This window comes from Jaculus jaculus, chromosome 13, assembly GCF_020740685.1.
Source record: "Jaculus jaculus isolate mJacJac1 chromosome 13, mJacJac1.mat.Y.cur, whole genome shotgun sequence".
Lineage (NCBI taxonomy): Eukaryota > Metazoa > Chordata > Mammalia > Rodentia > Dipodidae > Jaculus > Jaculus jaculus.
The window spans coordinates 49,830,394-49,850,269 of NC_059114.1; positions in this window are offsets into that span (position 1 = coordinate 49,830,394).

Sequence of the window (19,876 nt, forward strand, 5' to 3'; positions counted from 1 at the left end):
CCTGAGCCATCTGGATGACTCTCAGCAAGGCTTTTCTTCGTCTTTTAGAGTCGGCGCTTTACTTACCAGCAGTTCCAAAATTGGAATGAAAGCAGTTGGAGCCACTGAGCTTTGGTGGGTGAAGAGTCACCTATTGTGTATACATAGCAAGGGACCTATTTGAAGGAAGGCAGGGATAATAGTATTTTTATTTTTATCAAGGTAGGGGTCTTGCACTAGCCCCCTAGGCTGACATGAAGTTAACTATGTAGTGTCAAGGTGGACTCAAACTCACAGAGATCTTCCTTCTTCTGCCTCCTGAGTGCTGGGGTCATACGCCCGCCCTACAGCATGTTTTGACTCTGTTTCAGTCACATCCTTATTTTTTGCCTCTCTGTGTGTGTGTGATGTACTGTGTATGTGTTTGTCTGTCTATGGGGCATGCTTATGTATGTAACCCTGTGGCACCCTATACACTCAGCTGCAACAATGGGGTACACTTGCCTGTGGTGGCCAGAGGAGAATGTTGAGTGCCTCTCTATATCATGTTTTTCTGCCCTGTTCATATCTGAGCCAGAGTCTCTTACTGATCTCAGAGTTTGCTGATTATTTTTCAACTCTGACAATTCCATGGTGGTCTTTGCTCCCCTATGCAACTGGGGTGATAGGTGTGCATGACCACATCTAGCTGTTTATGAGTATGTTGGAGATTTGAACTTGGGTGGTCCCAGGCTTCCTCAGGCCCTTATGCTTGTGCAGGAAGTGCACTTAATTACTGAGATCGCTCTCTGTTTCTTACTTTTGTATATTTTAAATATTTTGTTTGCATTTATTTATTTATTTATTTATTTATTTATTTATTTATTTATTTATTTTATAGAGAGAAAAGGGAGACAGAGGGAGAGGCAGAGGGAGGGGTGGGGGGAGAGAGAAACACCAGAGTTTCCAGCCACTGCAAATGAACTCTAGATGCATGCTCCACCTTGTGCATCTGGCTTACATGGGATTGAACCTGGGTTCCTTGGCTTTGCAGGTAAGTGCCTTAAGTGCAAAACCATCTCTCCAGCCCTTACTTTTCCATGTTAACCTTGCTCTTTTTGTTTAGAGGATATTTGACTCTGTTTATGAATACAAGCACTTCCTGTAATTCATTCATTTATTCAGTACTTATGCATTTCTTATTATGACTTCAGACTGTTTTAAGTGGTGGAATACAGGGCCAGTGAGACACATGAGGGCCCTGCTGCCCTGGAGGCTCAGCCCTAGTGTCAATGGCACAGGGAAGATAGGTTTGGGTTGACAACAACAGGGAAGCCCAAAGGGAGAAAAGCCAGACTGTTTCAAAGGGAACACTGGCTGAAAAACTTGTACTTCCTCACATCAGGGATGCTGTAAGGTGATGATCACGTTTCTCAGTATCATTTTTGCTACAACATTGAAATATGCCAAGTCCCTGTTTTCTTAAGCATTACACAATCTTTTCTGAATAAAGACAAGAATGATTTCTTAAAATATGATTTAATATATAAAAATTCTAAAATGGTGGGCCTCAAGACATAATATGTGCAATGTTAATTTATATTTTGAAGGTTAAATAAGTTCTCTTCAGTCATCATTATAAAAGGCTGCATTGGAGCTAGAGAGATGGATGAGTAGTTAAGGTACTTGCCTGCAAAGCCAAAGAACCCAGGTTTGATTCTCCAGGACCCAGATAAACCAGATGCACAAGGGGTGTACACATCTGGAGTGTGTTTGCAGTGGCTGGAGGCCCTGGCATGCCCATTCTCTCTCTCTCCCTGCCTGCCTATTTCTTTCTCGCTCTCAAATAAATAAAAATAAACACAAAACGTTGCACAAAATGTTGCATTGTAGCTAGATGAATAAGCAGATTAATGTGTAAAAGAAGATTGTGTGTGTGTGTGTGTGTGTTCTATCTTAGTTTTAAAACAGCAAGCAATTATAGAGAATATGGATTTAGTAAAATGTTGGTAAATAATATTAAATAGTAAGCTCTTGGGACAGATGAAGCTCATTCTAATGATTGCAGGTGAAATTACTGATGGTTTGTCACTTATTATGGCATTATATCCTGATAAGCCCATAGTTGTCTGAAAATATCATAAATCAAAACTGCTCTTAATACACGTACCCTACTGAGCATTATGGAGTTCAGGCTGTGTGCCTGCTCAGAACACTCAGTTACACAAACATCAGCTTATGGTTTGACAAGATCTTCTAACACAAACCTATTTTTATCATAAGTGTTGAACATCTCATTATTTACTGGATACTGACTAAGATGGAAAAAATACAATGGTTTTATAGGTATAATTTTATACTATCATAAAGCCAAAATTATAAGTTAAATAATCATAATTAGGGCTTACTTATAACAATTTTCTGAGGAGAATAACAGGAATAAATTAATTCTATTTCAGGTTAGCTTTTTAAAGTCAATTAATTGATTGATTGCTTTGTTTTAAAAATGAAATTTCACTATGTTGTTTACCTGCCCTTGAATTTGTGATCATCCTCCTGCCTCTGCCTCCCAAGTGTCACTATGCCCAGCTTCAGGTCAGGTTAGTTCTTTTTTTTTTTTTTTTTTTTTTAAGGGAGTGTGAGACAGAGAATGAGAGAGAGAGAGAGAGAGAGAGAGAGAGAGAGAGAGAGAGAGAGAGAAATTGACATGCCAGGGCCTCAGCCACTGTAATTGAACTCCAGACGCTTATGCCACCTAGTGGGCAATGTGCAACCCTGCGCTTGACTCACCTTTTGTGCATCTGGCGTATGTGCATCTGGAGAGTTGAACATGGGTCCTTAGGCTTCACAGGCAATCTCCTTAACCACTAACCATTTCTGTACCCCCCAGTTAGTATTTGTATATGAGCTTTTTGGGCATTTGTCATCTAATTTGAATAGATAAAGAAATATAAAATGTAGTATTTAGATTTTTGAACATGAATATCAGTATTTTAAGAATCCCGATTCTCTACATAGTATTATGTTTTTAGACTAACCATTTTCTTTGTCCACTTAGAGTCACACCCCTTTCTAAAGAATCCTGCATAGTCCAAGTTAATTTTCAGGCTTCCTGAAAGATTCTCCATGTTAATCAACTGAATCTACATTTCTTCAGTGTCCTCTCTGGGAAATTTAGAAATGGGAATGATGGTCACCCACTCCACACACCTCTATGGTATTTGGGGAGGGGACTACTGCTCATTTCTTATGATGTGGCTTGCTCTAAAGAAGTGAAGAAAAGATGAAACATGAACACACAGAAGCAGGATGACATATGTGAGAAGATTGTTATAACGTTGTGGTAGTTTGATTCAGGTGTCCCCCATAAACTTAGGTGTTCTGAATGCTAGGTTCTCAGCTGATGGAGATTGTGGAATTAATGTCTCTTGGAGGGTGTGTATTGTTTGGGGCAGGTTTATGAGTGTTATAGCCAGTTTCCCCTTGCCAGTGTTGGTCACACTCCCCTGTTACTATGGTCCACCTTATGTTGGCCAGGGGGTGATGTCCACCCTCTGCTCATGCCAATGTTTTCCCCTGTCATTGTGGAGCTTCCCCTTGAGCTTGTAAGCCAAAATAAACCTCTTTTTCCCACAAGCTGCTCTTCGTTGGGTGATTTCTACCAGTAATGTGAACCTGACTGCAACAAATTATTCCCAGGTTCAGTACAGGTTTCTGTTATTGAATTGTGTCAAGAGTACTGCCACCTTGATTCTTCGTATTTCATTAAGCTGTATTTCTATCAGTGCAACCAAATTATTGCTGACCAATACAGTCATCCCCACCTCGATGGAGGATGAGGCCCTCTCTTTAATTTGGGCTCAATTCCTGAGCCTCATGTTGCGCTCTCTTCTTGCACGCGCTCATTGATACCAAGCCCTCCCCCTACTGCCCTCCACCCTGCCCTCTCCTGTGCCTCGTCTTGCCCCAGTGACTTCCTCAGTGCTCGCTCTCCTGCTCTTCTCTCTCTCTCTCTTTCCCCCAGAGTTACAGTGCCAGCCCCTTCAGGTTTGAAATAATATAGTCTTCATCTTCAGTGGCTAAAGCCTTGTATGTGCTCAGTTTTAATAAAGATTGTGTTTCCAATTATTATCTTGTATGCATATCGTAATCTTGACTTACCATGGGTAATATTTTAAATGTTGCAGCTCATTTGGAGTGTGTAATATTTAGGATTAGGCTAAGCTGTCTTGATAGCACAGTGTCAAGGGTAAGCATACCTAGTATCATATACGGATAAGACCTCTTCAGTTTTCTTCAGTGACTTGAGATCGGGTAATGCCTCTGGCCCAGTTTTTGTCTAGGAGTTTTCCCACACTGCAATGAGTCACCTGTCGCAGGCCACAGAGATGTTTGTGATGCCACTCTCATCTCACAGATTGTCTGCTAACTTCACCCTATTCCCATACCTATTTCTTTGGGGGTAATAAATACTAGCTGACTTATAGCTTATGTAAATGTGGCATCGAGTCTGATATTGTCTTTGTTTCGGGGAGGGCAAACCAAATTCTGTTACTTTCAAACATTTTGCCAGCCATTCAGGATAAAAGCTCATAACCAGACTTAGACCATGGCAGAAGTCAAGCCTGAGGTACCTGGGCACATGCAGAACATTTTCAGAAGCTGAGACCGAGAAACATGGGCATTGTGCAGCACGCAGCGGGGGCAGGAGGAAGAAGCCTCACTTGCGGGTGAGGGCTTAGTAGTTTTTACGTCAGCTGTTGCTGGCTACCTGCCTTGTGGAACACTCAGAGCACGGGAATGTTCAGTGTAAGGGAACTGAAACAGAGAGTAGATGTGCAATTGATATTGTGTGCATTTAGAGGCAACATACTTTATAATGATTTAGAAGTGAAAAAAGGCATTAAATATGACAGACCATAGAGAGATTAAATGTATATAAAAATTCACTGTTTCATAAGTTCTTTGTCCAACACAAATGAAAGGCCAAAGATACAGTGCTTTGATGTAACTTTGTGAAAAGAACTGAAAGAAGAGTGTTTTGGTTTGTGTGTTTTTCTGTTAGCTGTTTTGAGACACATCTTTCTGTGGAGCTCAAATTAACCTCAAACCTAAGCTCCTCCTGCTTCAATTTTCTGTGTGCTAGGATTATAGACATGTGCCACTATGCTTAACTTTGAAGAGAGAGAGAGAGAGAGAGAGAGAGAGAGAGAGAGAGAGAGAGAGAGAGAGAGAGAGAGAGAGAGAGAGGGAGAGAGGGAGAGGAAGAGAAAGAGAAAGAGAAAGAGAAAGAGAAAGAGAAAGAGAAAGGGGTCCTTAATGATGAAAAGTAAGCTCATAAAAATAACAGACCATGAGTCAGTGTATTGGGCAATGATAAGGCTGAGCTGAAGTGACCACTTTTCCACCTATTGAGGCACCAAAGTGGAGAGGGAGCCCATAGTAAGCAGCGTGGGGGACATATGAAAGAAAAAAGTTTGGGTCTTAGGGTTTGGCTGGTACATGAGAGGCTTTGAATTGTTTTCTCAGATGCAGGATTTCTGAGGGTGAATACAGTTTACCTCAGTGAACATTCTGATAGGCTGCCTTCCTGGTCAAATAGGTCTAGCATCCATACTCTATGAAAATAGCTTCAGATATCTCAGAAAATATGAAAGAATGTTTTTTTTTCTCTCAGAAAGCTAATATCTGCAAGTATTATATGCAGATAAGAGATCATAGCATCCTAGGTCCACCATATTTCATCTTAGTAAGAAGTTCCAGCCATTTAAAAAGAGGAAAGGTAGCAAATTTGCCATGTAGGGAAAATTATAAAGTAAGTTTTTAACTGCTGGCGCTGCATTGTCAGAAGAAATCGTGAGGGCTGTACTTTTGAGAAGTGAGGATAGTGAAGTGTGGCTGAACTAAATCTCTCTTCCTATCATGCTCTGGAGCTAGCAGCATGAAATTGTCACAACCTAGTTAATTCTCAGTAACTGCATTACTTTCCTTACCAACAGGGCAAGGGTTACGGATGCACCTATGTGCTGGCATATGATTCTGCCCTGGGCTGGGCTCAATGCTGTGCCACTGCTCTCTCAATGCTTTTCAGAGTTGTAGCTTATATCTGTTTTTCTATAATGCTTTTCCAAGGTAGATTCTCACTCTAGTTCAGGCTGACCTAGAACTTATTCTGTAGTTTCAGGCTAGCTTCCAACTCATAGCTATCCTCTTTACCTCTGACTCCTGAGTGTGAGGCTTCAAGGTGCGCACCACCACGCCTGGCTGGTAACTTTTTAATTTACTTCCTCGAGACAGAGAACCTGGAGCTGTTGTTTTCCAGTGATTCTGCGGTGACATTCCCCCTCAGATATGGTGTTACAAGCACGTGTGAACGTGACTGGGCTTTCATGTGGGCACTGGGGATCAAACACAGATCCACAAGCTTGTGCAGTAGTGCTCTTGCCCATGGAGCCCTTACCTCAGCCCCAATTCAGAGTGCAGTTTTGCGAGATGAAACACGTGCCTAAGCAAAGGAGACTGCCCACACATAGCAACCACAGGTGCTGACCCACAGATTTGCCTAGTAGTAGGCATGGGAAGTACCAAGCATCTGGCCTGGTATATACTCACCCTGAGCAATCCAGGAGGGCGTGGGCAGCTGGAGCTGGGATCGATGGTTATAACCGCATAACCTGGTGAGGGAAAGCATGTGGCATGGGGCAGCAGTAGGATATAGACTGTGACTTGGACCTGTGTTCCGTCTTAGGGGCCAGTCCCTATGGCTAGTGCAGAATAAGGATTAGTTGGCCTCAGTACTGGTATAGGAACTGCTGGCAGGAAGGCATCATATTTTGTCAGGAAAAGAGTTAAAAATGAAATACTGCACGCGAACATTATGGTAAAACATGCTAGGAAGTTATAATTCTTCAGAGCTTAGAATATGTGTACTTTAAAACATCCCTATTATTGAAACCTAAATAACCACTGACTTAGAAATTAAATTTTTAAATTGCCACATTCAATGGTAAAAGAAAATTCATATTTCCATATGTATATTTCAGATGGACCAAATGTTAATGAGGAAGATGATTCTTTAATGATTTTTTCTTATAATTAAAGATTTAATAGTAAAATGTATAAGCAGGATGCTTTGAATTATTTAGAAATTTATGACATTATTTTTAATTTTTACAACCTCTATTTCAGGAAATGTTAGAGGAAATCCCAAATTGCCATTGTACATGTGATTAACTTATATGTGAAATTAAATTCAGATTTGCATGAAACTTATTTGTATGAGGAAATAAAATATTTTACAAAACTTCAGTAAACATCATTGATTCCAGATATACCAAACTTTGTATTTTTGTTTGTTGTTTTGAGGTTGGGTCTCATTCTAGCCCAGGCTGACCTGGAATTCACTATGTAGTCTCAAGGTGGCCTCAAACTCACAGCAATCTTCCATTATCTGCCTTCCAAGTGCTGGGATTAAAGGTGTGCACTACCACCCCTGGCTAAAATTTGTATTTCAAATAACCTTTTAGGAATATATTTATGTAGTGACAAGGCCTATCAAGCATTATTAACAGCTCTACCATAATTCTATAAGGAGAAAGATGTTCAAAATTAAATATTATAACATATTATTTATAACCTTTATATTGCCAAGAACAACTCATGTGGATTTCAGTTATATCAAATGAAAATGAAAATGTAGTATTTGTATGAGACTGTCATATACACATATTTTTATTTTTATTTCAATTTGCATATTCTAATTCTTCCTTTGATGGGCTGGGTTTTGCCCTCAGGATAATCTTCCCAATTTTCCCAGCTCAGAGCCTTAGATTTCTCTTTAAAGATGCTAATCTCCTTAACAATTATAGCTGAGGCAGCTGTAGTTTCCTAGCTCATCACTTTAAAATTGCTCACATTTCTTTCTTTTAACAAATATTTCTATTTACTTGCAAGGACTGGGGCCTCCTGTCACTGCAAACAAACTCTAGATACCTGTGCCACGTTTTGCATCTGGCTTATGTGGGTACTGGGATTTGAACCTGGGCTACCAGGCTTTGCAAGCAAGTGGTTTTAACAGCTGAGCCACCTCTCCAGCCATCACATTTAGTTAAATTGTAAGCTTCACATATTCATCTCTTTCCATTGTTATTTTGCTCACTTTCACTGTAGATCTGAATAGCATAGTTAAGAGAAGCCATTCTGTTATTCTGCCTTGAAATTTGTTCCACCCAACTCTGCAAAATGTCCATTACTTTTACATTCAACTTCACTCAAGTACTCAGGACACAGACATAAAGCACCCAGAGTCTTTGCCAGAACATCATATATACTTACTCTGGCCAACCTCTCAATAAAGTTGTGAACTGAACCGCCACAAATTCACATTTCTCTCTGCTTTCTAGTCTTCCAAACTCCCATCAGCCCTTTAAGTTCCATGCACAGCATTGCGATGCTTTTCTAGTGCAAAGCTCCAAATTCTTCCATATTCCTCTCACAAAGCAGTTCCAGATTCCTATGAACCGCCATATGGTCAGGTTTAGCACAGCAGTGGCTCCATTTCTCAGTATCAGTTTTCTGTTACTTTCTATTTGCTATGGACAAATACTCAACCATGGAAGGAAAAGGGTTTATTTGGCTTATAGTCTCTAGGGGAAGTTACATCATGGTGGGGAAGGCATTGCCAGCCAGAGTGGGACAGCTGCATCCCATTGCAGCTCAGACAGGAAGAAGAGCAAGAGGGGCCTGCCCCTAGTGACCCACCTTCTCCAGCAAGGGTCCACCTATCAAAGGTTCCACAACCTTCCCAACCACCCCATTTTGCAGGACACCAAGTATTCAAACACCTGAGCCTATTGGGGACATTGTACACTGAAACCACAATAACCACTGAGGTGGTTTGATTCAGGTGTTCCCTATAAACTTCAGTGTTCTGAATGCTAGATTCCAAACTAGTGGAGATTTGGAAATTAATGCCTCCTGGAGGCAGTGTATTGTCAAGGGGGGTGGGCTTATGGGTGTTATAGCTAGTTCCCTCTTGCTAGTGTTTGGCATGCCCTTCTGTTGCTATTGTCCACCTTATGTTGGCCAGAAGATGATGTCCACCCTCTGCTCATGCCACTTTCCCCCTGTCATCTTGGTGCTTCCCCTCTAATCTGTAAGCCAAAGTAAACCTTTTTTCCTCCACTAGCTGTTCTTAGTTGGGTGATTTCTGCCAGTAATGCGAACCTGACTGTAACAACCAGTTTCTTGTTAATGAACTTCTTTCATTTCAACATTATCTTCTCTATATCCACCTCTAGAGCCTGTATTTCTATCCGTCTTTAGTCTTGCCCTTATCTACTTTTCTACCTTTCTACCTCCAAGAACAAGGAGAGATGAGGAACACAGCTTGGGTAAACAGCAAAGGGGGTCAGTACAGAGTCTCAGTGTTGAACTAGAACCATTGGTGGAGCAGGTTGAACAGGTCACAGTATTTGTTTATTTTTATTTTTTACAAATTTCAGAACAATCTGACATTATCCCCAAATATGACATACCTAGTTGTGCCCTATATCTGTTCTCCATCTTACTTGCTTTTTGACCTACCTTTAGGGCATATGTTTTCCCATGAATGGGCAATGCGCTTCTCAGCTTCCTCCCACAACTAAGTAAGTCTGTGGGACTCAGTCTAGTCCATGGGATACTTGCTGATAACATAGCAATATCAGGTAAAAATTTAGCAGCAGCAGGGAAGCAGCACATACTTTCTCCAGGATGCTGCTTGAAAAGCAACAGATGTGTCTGGAAATCGAATTTAGCAGAAACATGAGGGGATCACATAGAAGAAATCAAGAGTCCATTCTTCCATTAGCCCATAGAGTATGCAACACTCATTCGACAAGGCCCTTATTGCCAGATGTCTGAACATGTTAATGACAAATACACTGACATATGCTGGTTATTATGTCAATATCATCATCTAGAGTTAGTTGTACAGTACACGTGCTGAAAAACAACTGGTTTAGGAGGATTCTGGATGCCCTAGGACCTTAATGTAACAAAGTTATATCTTCCATAGATTACTTGTATTTATACTTTATGTAGGAGAGAAATTATTGGCTATGTTATTATTGAAGTTACTGTTATTTTAGCCTATTATTTGAAGTTGATATAATCCTGATTTATTAACTCGCTTGGATTGTGAATTTGGTGTGCTACAATGTAGTTGTTAAATATTGATAGTTACCTAGATGTCTTGTCAGACTGAAATTCTCATTCAGTAAGTGTGAAGTGGTTTATTTGTAAGGAACTGCGTACATATGACCATTTGTGTAACAAGATCTTCATGAATGAACTATGTTCCATTGTTATCATCCTAGGCTGCAGGAACATCTTTTCTTTTGGGATGTGTAGTGTGTGGTGTGTGGTGTCTGAATAGGGCATGCACATGTGTGTGCAGATGCATGTGCCCTGTGGGTATGCATGCAGAGGCCAAAGGAGAAGGTTGAGTGTTCTTTATTTCTCTTCTGCATTATTTCCTTGAGACAGAGTCACTTATTCTAGAGCTGCCATTTTCTGTCAGACTAACTCACCAGTGACCCTCAGTGACTTGTCTGACCCTGCAACACTACAGGTATAGGTTTATGTACACATGTACGTCTGGTCACGTGGAGGCTCCCTCAGCTCCTCATGCTTGCATGGCCAGTGATTTTACTTGCCGAGCTATCTCACCAGCCCCAAGGCCTCTTTCTTTCTTTCCTTCCTTCCTTCTTTCTTCTTTCTCCTTTCTCCTTTCTTTCTTTCTTTCTTTCTTTCTTTCTTTCTTTCTTTCTTTCTTTCTTTCTTTCTTTCTTTCTTTCTTCTGTCTTTCTGTCTTTCTCTGTGTCTCTCTTTCTTTCTCTCTCTCTCTCTCTTAGAAAAAGAGGCAGAGAAAGAGAAAGAGAGAGAGAGAGAGAATGGGTGAGTGGGTGAGTCAGGGCTTTCAGCCACTGCAAAAGAACACCAGACTTGTGAGCCCCTTGCATGCATGTGCAGTATTGCATGCTTGCATCATTGTGTGTCTGGAGATTTGAACATGAAACCTTAGGCTTCTCAGGCAAGCACCTTAACTGCTAAGCCACCACTCCAGCCCATCAAGGCATCTTTTAAAATTCATATTTATTTCATATATTCAAATTCAAATATATTAAAATATTTCATATTTATTAACATACACACACTTCTTGTACTTATGCACATCTTGATGTTTTAAGATTATATATATGTATATATGTAAAATAGCTGTTGAGATAACAGAGTTGCCTCATACACTTATAATTCTTTGTAGAGAGAACACTTAAAATCTACTCATTGATTTTAAAAAACACACTATGCTTATCAACTATAGTTTCTATGTTATACACTAGAACTCTTGAATTCATTATTTAATTTATTGCACTAAATCTGTAGGTTGATTTGATTGGTATATTTGAGGAGACATCTTTTAAGCTAATCAGTTATTGGTATAAAAGAGGCAGGCCATCAGTAAATTTTATCAGGTGTAATTGTAGAAATACTACATTCTGCATCTCTCATACCAATATAGAGTCTATTAGAGATTATCTTTCAGAATATGATCAGTCACCACCTGTGTGAATAAATTCATTAATAAATACCATGTTTAGAAGAAGAAGAACCTATTGAAAGAGGTTTTCTTCTCTCAAAGCGGCTACAATGCAAGAACACCTGAAGGTGGTATATTGGAATCAATATTTTTAACAAGCTCTCAAGACAATTCTATCGGACACTAAATTTGGAATCTACTACCTCAAGAGAAAGTCATGAAAATGGAGATATGAAAGTTCTAGCCAGCAAGAATTCTCAGACTATTTATTGCTTCAAGAAATGCTTGCTGAGGTGATAAGGGATAGAAAATAAATGCTGCAAGTCCTCAGGATCCTAAGAATGAGGTTGTTCAAGGACTTTGGGTATACAACTAGCACATGTATATCACAAAAGGTCATCAGATGCCTGCGATTGAGTTTGAGCAAAACCACTTGGACCACAATTATCATTTTGGCATTGATGTAACAAGGGACCTGTGTGTGTAATTAAATCCATAGGTTATCTTTACTTGATATCTTGGTAACATACAATAAGTTCAAATAAAAAATATTCTTAGAACAACCAAGTTTAATTTTCAAGAGTAGATTGCTTATTTATTTATTTGAGAGAGAGAATGAGGGAGAGAAAGAGAGAGAGAGATTGAGAGAGAGAGAGAGGGAATGGGCACACCAGGGCCTCCAGCCAATGCAAATGAACTCTGGACTCATGTTACCCCTTATGCATCTGACTTACGTGGGTCCTGGGGAATCGAACCAGGGTCCTTTGGCTTTGTAGGCAAATGCCTTAACTGCTAAGCCATCTTCTCCAGCCCCAAGTAGATTTATTTAACTTATTATAAAGGTTTTAGTTAATTGTAGTTGAAGACTTACTTCTGGAAACTGCCTAGAAAATCTGTTTTTGATAACTTCAAAAAGAAATCTTGCCAAGTAGGTTTAGAATGAGGAAACATTTTAAAGTTGTATAAAACATAATGTGGAAAGGGAATTTTCCTTTTAATTCTATTATTAGGTTTTTGTGCCAAATGAGTGCGGAAATGCAATACATCGTTTCTAATAAACCTCACAGTCAGCTGCAGGAGGAATTTTATTTCACAATTCTTGAGATTGGTGCAACTATTCCTTAATCCCCACTCAGCTCCACTCACCAGCATCACAGTTTTGTTCACTGGTCCTAAATTTTCTGGATTATTCCATTTTGTATAAAGTCTGAGTTTAAAATAGTTTATAATGGTCATTCACCCTGATCACCCCATGCCCAGTGTATAGTGCATGTAAAGCTGGTGTGGTATAGTAAGGGAGACATTATTCTGCCCCATGGTGATTCATATGGTTAGGAAGATAGTCCAGCTGTGGCTAAATTCTCATGTATTTTACTCATTGTTCATTCAACTTCAGATGACTGCTTCTGCATGACATTCCTTTAAATATTTAAAGAGAGCAATAAATCTATCTTTACTCTTCAGGCTAAGCATGACAACTTCCTTTCCTATTTAGGTTGTAGAGGACAGGAGCATTCATCTCTTTTATTATAGCTGCTATATGTCTATTCATATGATCCAAGATCATATTGGAGTCTTTTTTGGTGAAAGTCACATGTTGACTTGTATTAAGTTTACAAATGTTAGTAAATCATTCCTGTAATTCTATCTAAAAATACAATGAGGGCTGGAGAGATGGTTTAGCAGTTAAGCGCTTGCCTGTGAAGCCTAAGGACCCCGGTTCGAGGCTCCGTTCCCCAGGTCCCACGTTAGTCAGATGCACAAGGGGGCGCACGCGTCTGGAGTTCGTTTGCAGAGGCTGGAAGCCCTGGCGCGCCCATTCTCTCTCTCTCCCTCTATCTGTCTTTCTCTCTATGTCTGTCGCTCTCAAATAAATAAATAAAAAATTTAAAAAAAATTATAAAAATACAATGAAATAATCTGATCTTTACAATATCAGAGATTCTTACCCAACCTGAAATGGGGTCGTGGGCTAAGTGATACAAATTAGATTGTGAAGGGCCTTGAAGATTCTTCAGTGATGTTGGTGCCTGCTCAGATGAGGAATTTTGTGACAGGAAGGGAAGTAGCCATGGGGATGTTGATTGTATATGTTGCAGAAAGAGGTAGTTCTGCAGCGATGGCTGGCAGTTTTGGTCAGAGCACATTTTCCTAACTTAAGGGACAGCACTGGAGCAGTGTTGATCACTGTTTAAGATGAGAGATGCCTGACTTTTCCTCATCATGAGCCAAAATCTCTTTCTTCTGAGCTCTTGTCTATTTGTGCTGGTTCTCTACCTGTGAGTCACTGAAAGTTTATCTCTTCCTCTTTCTGTATAACAACTTCTTCAATGTGATAAAACAGTGACATTTTATTTTATTGACTCCAAAACATTTTCAGTTTCTATACTGGGAATGTTAACTTAGCATTTTCTGAAATAAGGGAGTAACTTCATTGTACAAAAGCTTTTACTGGAAAAATGTAAATTCAATTGTCATAATTTATTTTAATCTTATTCTTTTGTTCCAGTATGGCTTGATATGTTAAAAATGTTTTAACCTTAAGTAACTTTTAGAGATTAGTGGAAAAACAGATATTTTTAAAGTCATGAATACTAGCTGCCTAATTTACCTGCCTTCCAAAGCTGAGATTCTCACAAAAGCACACCTCCATGACTGATAGAACTTATACAAAATAGAAAAGTATGACTAATTGAATTTCTTGCCTGAAAATGTTGTCTTCTTCAGTCTATAGTGCTGAAAATAATTTCCTGACATGGCATCTTAGTAGAAGACTAGCTTATTTTTTCAAGTTATTAGTTTTGATATAGATTCTGCTATTGCCGTACTTATTCATGATAGAGGATATCAAAATGCAATGTGATGTTTTTATGCATTATTCTCTACCAAAACAGCAATGGACAACCAAGAAGCAGGCTGAAACAGGTGAAGAAAAGGAGGAGAACAACCTAGTGATGTCTTAGCTGGAATAAGGAGTTGTAGTGATTAAAAATGAGATTTACAAACTCAGGGTCAAGATGAAGACTTTAGTTTCAACATGTCAAACAATATAGAAGGCACTAGGAGTCCTTAGGTATCAGAAAAAAAAATTAATTGGACACCCATAGATGTGGTAGCTTGATGTTCCCCACAACCTCATGTGGTTTGAGTGCTGGGCTCCCAGTTGGTGGAGGATTTAGGGGGCGGTGCCTTGCTTAGAGGAAGTACTTTACTGGGGAAGGTTTTGGATGTTATAACCAACTTCCCCTTGCCAGGGCTCAACTTATTCTCTTGTTGACTTCTGACAGCTGCTGTGACAAAAGTGATGCCAAGACTTTGCTCTAGCAAGCTTTTCCTGCCACCCTGAAGCTGCCCCTTGAGGAGCCAAAATGAACTCATCCCTCCCATTAGCTACTTTTGCTCTGGTGTTTTATCCCAGAAACATGAAAGTAACTACAGCATTCAAGAATGAACGTGACCACTTGAGAATTTGCACTAAACAAGAGGTGGTATATCCAAGCAAGATTTTTTTTTTTTAAGACAGAAGTTTACTAAATCTCAAGCAAGCCAGAGCCATTGGCTTGAATGACACCAGGACTTTTCCTTTATCTATTTATTCACTTATTTATGAGATAGAGTGAGAGAGAGAGAGAGAGAGAGAGAGAGAGAGAGAGAGAGAGAGATTTTGAGAATTGGCTCTCCAGGGCCTCAGCCACTACAATTGAACTCCAGACACTTGCATCACCTAGTGGGCATGTGTTAACTTGCCTTACCTTTGTGCATCTGGCTTATGTGGGATCTGGAGGGTTGAACATGGGTCCTTAGGCCTTACAGGCAAGTGCCTTAACTACTAAGCCATCTCTCCAGCCCCAAGCAAGAATTTTTAAATTTAATTAATTAAATTATTTGTGAGAGAGATAGAGATATTGAGCAAATAGGCACGCCAGGGCCTTCAGCCACTGCAAAGGAACTCTAGGTGCCTGCGCTACTTTGTGCACCTGGTTTATGTGGATCCTGGGGAATCAAACCTGAGTCCTTTGGCTTTGCAGGAAAGTGCTTTAACCACTAAAACGTTGTTCCAGCCCTAAGTCAAAAATTTTGATTGAGTTAAGGGTGATGGCAACCAAAAAATCCTGTAAAATAACTCCTTGGCTAAAGGAGAGGAATGTTACTTGAACATGACAATGGTGTACATACTGACTGGTGAATGGGAGCTGCTCTACATTTTCATACTTCCACCCACTGGATCATGGTGTCTTAACCTAGCACTGTTGGCATTTTGTTCTGGAGAATCACCCTACCAGTGGTGGGAATCGAAGCCATGGCTTTTCGCATGTTAGAGAAGTGCCCTACCACTGAACCACATCCCAAACCCTTGAAGAAATCTTTATTATCAGGTCTGTTCTGTGCATTGGAGAGTATGTAGCAGCAGCTTAGACCTCTGCATACTAGATAACAATAATAATCTCCCCCATGTTATCTCCTGACACTGTCAAATGTCCTCTGAAGCACAGAATTGTCCTTTATTAAGAGCCACTGCCAAAGATCCTTTTCTGTACATGGACATTTTGCCATGCCTAGCCCGCATGCTCATAGTTAGCAAGTTTTCTTTTATTGAAGTACATCTGATTTATGTGGCCTTGGTTACCTTACCTGGTGGGAATAAACCAAACCCCAGAATGCAAATAGACAAAAATTCAACCAAACAAAAGTAAAATGTAGGTTTGAACAATAGAGAGAAAACATTGCAAAAATTTTTAAATTTCTAGAATTTTAAAAACACCTCAGATAACTAAAGTGTAGGATTTTCTGTTTGATAAATCCCTTCTTTATAAAACATGTTTTTTTAAAAAATTATACTACTTTATGTCATTACTTGAATTTTCCTTTTTGTTCTGCCTGAATGGTTTTCCAATTTTATCAAATTTATATATTTTACTTTAGTACTATAAATCATGTTTAGAACAGAATAAATTATGATAACAGAAAAAACATTGATAGCATATACCACTTCCTATGTTAGTAGTTTATGTTCTCAGTCTACATTAAAAAATCATAACACCAATAATTCAAAATATTTATGATCTAATTTTCAAAATTACTCATAGATTAAAAGCAAGTGGATGACAAAGAAGTGGCAAGTTAAAGCCATTATGTTTTCTTCTTCAATTTCATTTTAATCAATAGGCATTATTCTCCAGGGAACTATAGCTTCCTGGATTTTCACCATCTCTAGTAATTTCCTACTAATGCAAAACTTCTTAAAGATAAATTCCTACCAAAATGAAATTATCATTAATTCCAAGAACCACACTCAGTTTTAACATTACTCTTTTTTTTTTTTCCTGTGATATACTTTGCCTGAGAAATTACATCTTTGCTATTTCTTGTCCCCCCCTCCCCAGGGATGAGGTTTTGTTACATCAGAACCTGACTTGCCTGATAAAGTCCTTCTGGTGTGAGTACCAGCCACCTCTAATAAGCCTTTCAGGAACCTCACCCATGCACATCTGGGGCCTGTTAACCCGGAGGCTTGGGCCTGTGCCCCCCTGTCCTCAATTGTCCCCATGAAAGTTTGTGTCAAGAATGACTGGATCTACTTAGGAGACATACAGAGCACTTGCACAACTCGATCCTTAGGTCCAGTGTAAACCCTTCTGGACATACACCTACATGTGTTTATGTCATATGAGAGACATTTGGATGCTGACTGTGGTGGTTTGCTTCAGGTGCCCCCCACAAACTTAGGTGCTCTGAATGCTCTGATGGAGATTTGGGAATTAATACCTCCAGGAGGCAGTGTCATTGTTGGGGGCGGGCTTATGGGTGTTAGGGCCAGCTCCCCATTGCCAGTGTTTGGCACACTCTCCTGTTCCTGTTGTCCACCTTATGTTGGTCAGGGGGTGATGTCCACCCTCTGCTCATGTCATTTTCACTGCCATCATGGAGCTTCCTCCTCAAACCTGAAAGCCAAAATAAACCTCTTTTCCCCACAAGCTGCTCTTGGTTGTGTGATTTCTTTTTTTTTTTTTTCTAGGTAGGGTCTCACTCTGGTCCAGGCTGACCTGAAATTAACTCTGTCATCTCAGAGTGGCCTTGAACTCATGGCAATCCTCCTACCTCTGCCTCCCAAGTGCTAGGATTAAAGGCATGCGCCACCACGCCCGGCTGGTTATGCGATTTCTATCAGCAATGCAAACCTGACTGCAACAGTGAAGTGGTACAGAGGAGTGGGATTGCCGCTAGACACCTGGCTGTGTGGCTTTGGCCTTTTGGAGCTGATTTTCAAAAGGAATGTGGAAGGATTTGAAACCTTAGCCTAAGAAATGCCTTGCAATGCTGTAAGTACAGCTTGATGGACTATTCTGGTCAGAGTTGGAAGACCTGAATGCAATAAGAACTATGGACTGTGAGGTTTGGCTTATGAGGGTGAGAAAGTGCTTTGCTTGACTGGGCTAGCAATTTATGTGAGGCTTGCTATTATGCCCATGTCCAGATAACTTGTGCAGGGTTGCTTTGCGTAGAAACTGTTGTGGCAGAGTGATATGGCACAGAAAAAATGAAAAATGAAATTTTTGGACCTAAACTGCTGCCTCTTCACCTATAAATTGTAAAATATAAAAATCACCATTGAGATTGGGCCAGCTGACCTGCACTGGGGCAACAGGAAGACTGTAGACTCTTTTGAAGGGGTCTGAGTGCCCCAGGAGTGTCCTGTTCTTCAGAGTCTGCTTTATTCCCCCCCTAGATTAACAAATTGGCACCTTATCTGGTATTGTGGAATATGAGAAATGCAGGAGAGAAAGGGTCATTGAGTTTTCAACATGGTCTTGTGTTTTGGAAATGGCCATGGGCAGTGTGAAGCAGGTTTTCTGGATGCCTGCATGGAGACCCCATGGGGCCATGAGGATGAACCGTGGGTTGCAGTGAAGACCCAGCAAGATGGCTGCCAGGGAGAGCTGCTGGCCCGGATGAAGTTTTCCAGAACTGTGAGTAGCATAGGTAGAGGGACAGAATTGAAATACCAGAGATTTGTTGCTGGTTAGAATTATTGAACTTGGAGACTTGTTACTGACTAGAGTTGTTGGATTTGAAGCTACAGTTTCATGTTTGACTTAGTTGTTTTAAATCTTGTATTGGTTGAATAATTTTTTATATGCCCAATGCCATGTTTTGCAGTGTGAGTACTTATTCTGTGTCATTATGGCTTTTTGGGCGGGATTTTTTTTGGTATTATGGCTCAGTTAAAAGATCTTGGACTATGGGGATGTATGGACATCATTGGAATTGATAAAAACTTTGGAGACTTTTAAAGTTGGACTAAATGCATTGTATTTTACATCATGTATGGTTATCAGTTTATGGAGGCCGGGGTTGGAATGTGGTGGTTTGATTCAAATGTCCCCCATAAAGTTAGGTGTTCTGAATACTAGGTTCCCAGCTGATGGAGATTTGGGAATTAACACCTCCAGGAGGCAGTATATTGTTGGGGGTGGGCTGTGGGTGTTATAGCCAGCTCCCCCTTGCCTGTTTGGCACACCCTCCTGTTGCTATGGTCCACCTTATGTTGGCCAGGCGGTGATGTCCTCCCTCTGCTCATGCCATCATTTTCCCTGCCATCATGGAGCTTCCCCCTCAAGCCTGTAAGCCAAAATAAACCTCCTTTTCCCCACAAGCTGGTCTTGGTTGGGTAATTTCTACCAGCAATGAAAACCTGACTGAAACACTGACAGAATTATTAATTGATGTTAGGAAAGTGATTTTTTGTGTGTTTTTTATGAGAGAGAGAAAGAATGAGAGAGAAAGAGAGAGAGAGAGAGAGAGAGAGAGAGAGAGAGAGAGAGAGAGAGAAAGAGAACTGGTGTGCTAGGGCCTCTAGCCATTGAAATTGAACTTCAGACATGTGCGTCATCTTGTGTGCATGTGCAACCTTGTTCTTGTGTCACCTCTGAGAATTGTGTGTCTGGCTTATACTACATCTGGAAGTAGAGCATGGATCCTTAGGCATCACAGGCAAGCACCTTAACTGCTAAGCTATCTCTCCAGCCCAGGAAAGTGATTTTTTAAAGTGCTATTACATTGTGGCTTTATTTCAAAAGGGGTGGAGGAGGAGTTCACAAGATACCATTCCTCTAAGTAGTTATTTGCAGTTAGTAAGTAGCTTCTCTCAGAGAAGTGGCTTGCCCTTTTGTGCGGTAGCCACAGGCATGTTAACCATACTTTAGTAAATTACTCCCCACCTATGCTCATGCAAGGACCCCTAATTTAATTCAGTGAGTCACAAAGAGACATGAAAGTAAGAAGGATATTAGTTGGGATGGAGGGGCTTATTGGAGAAGGTTAAAAGAAGGAAATAGG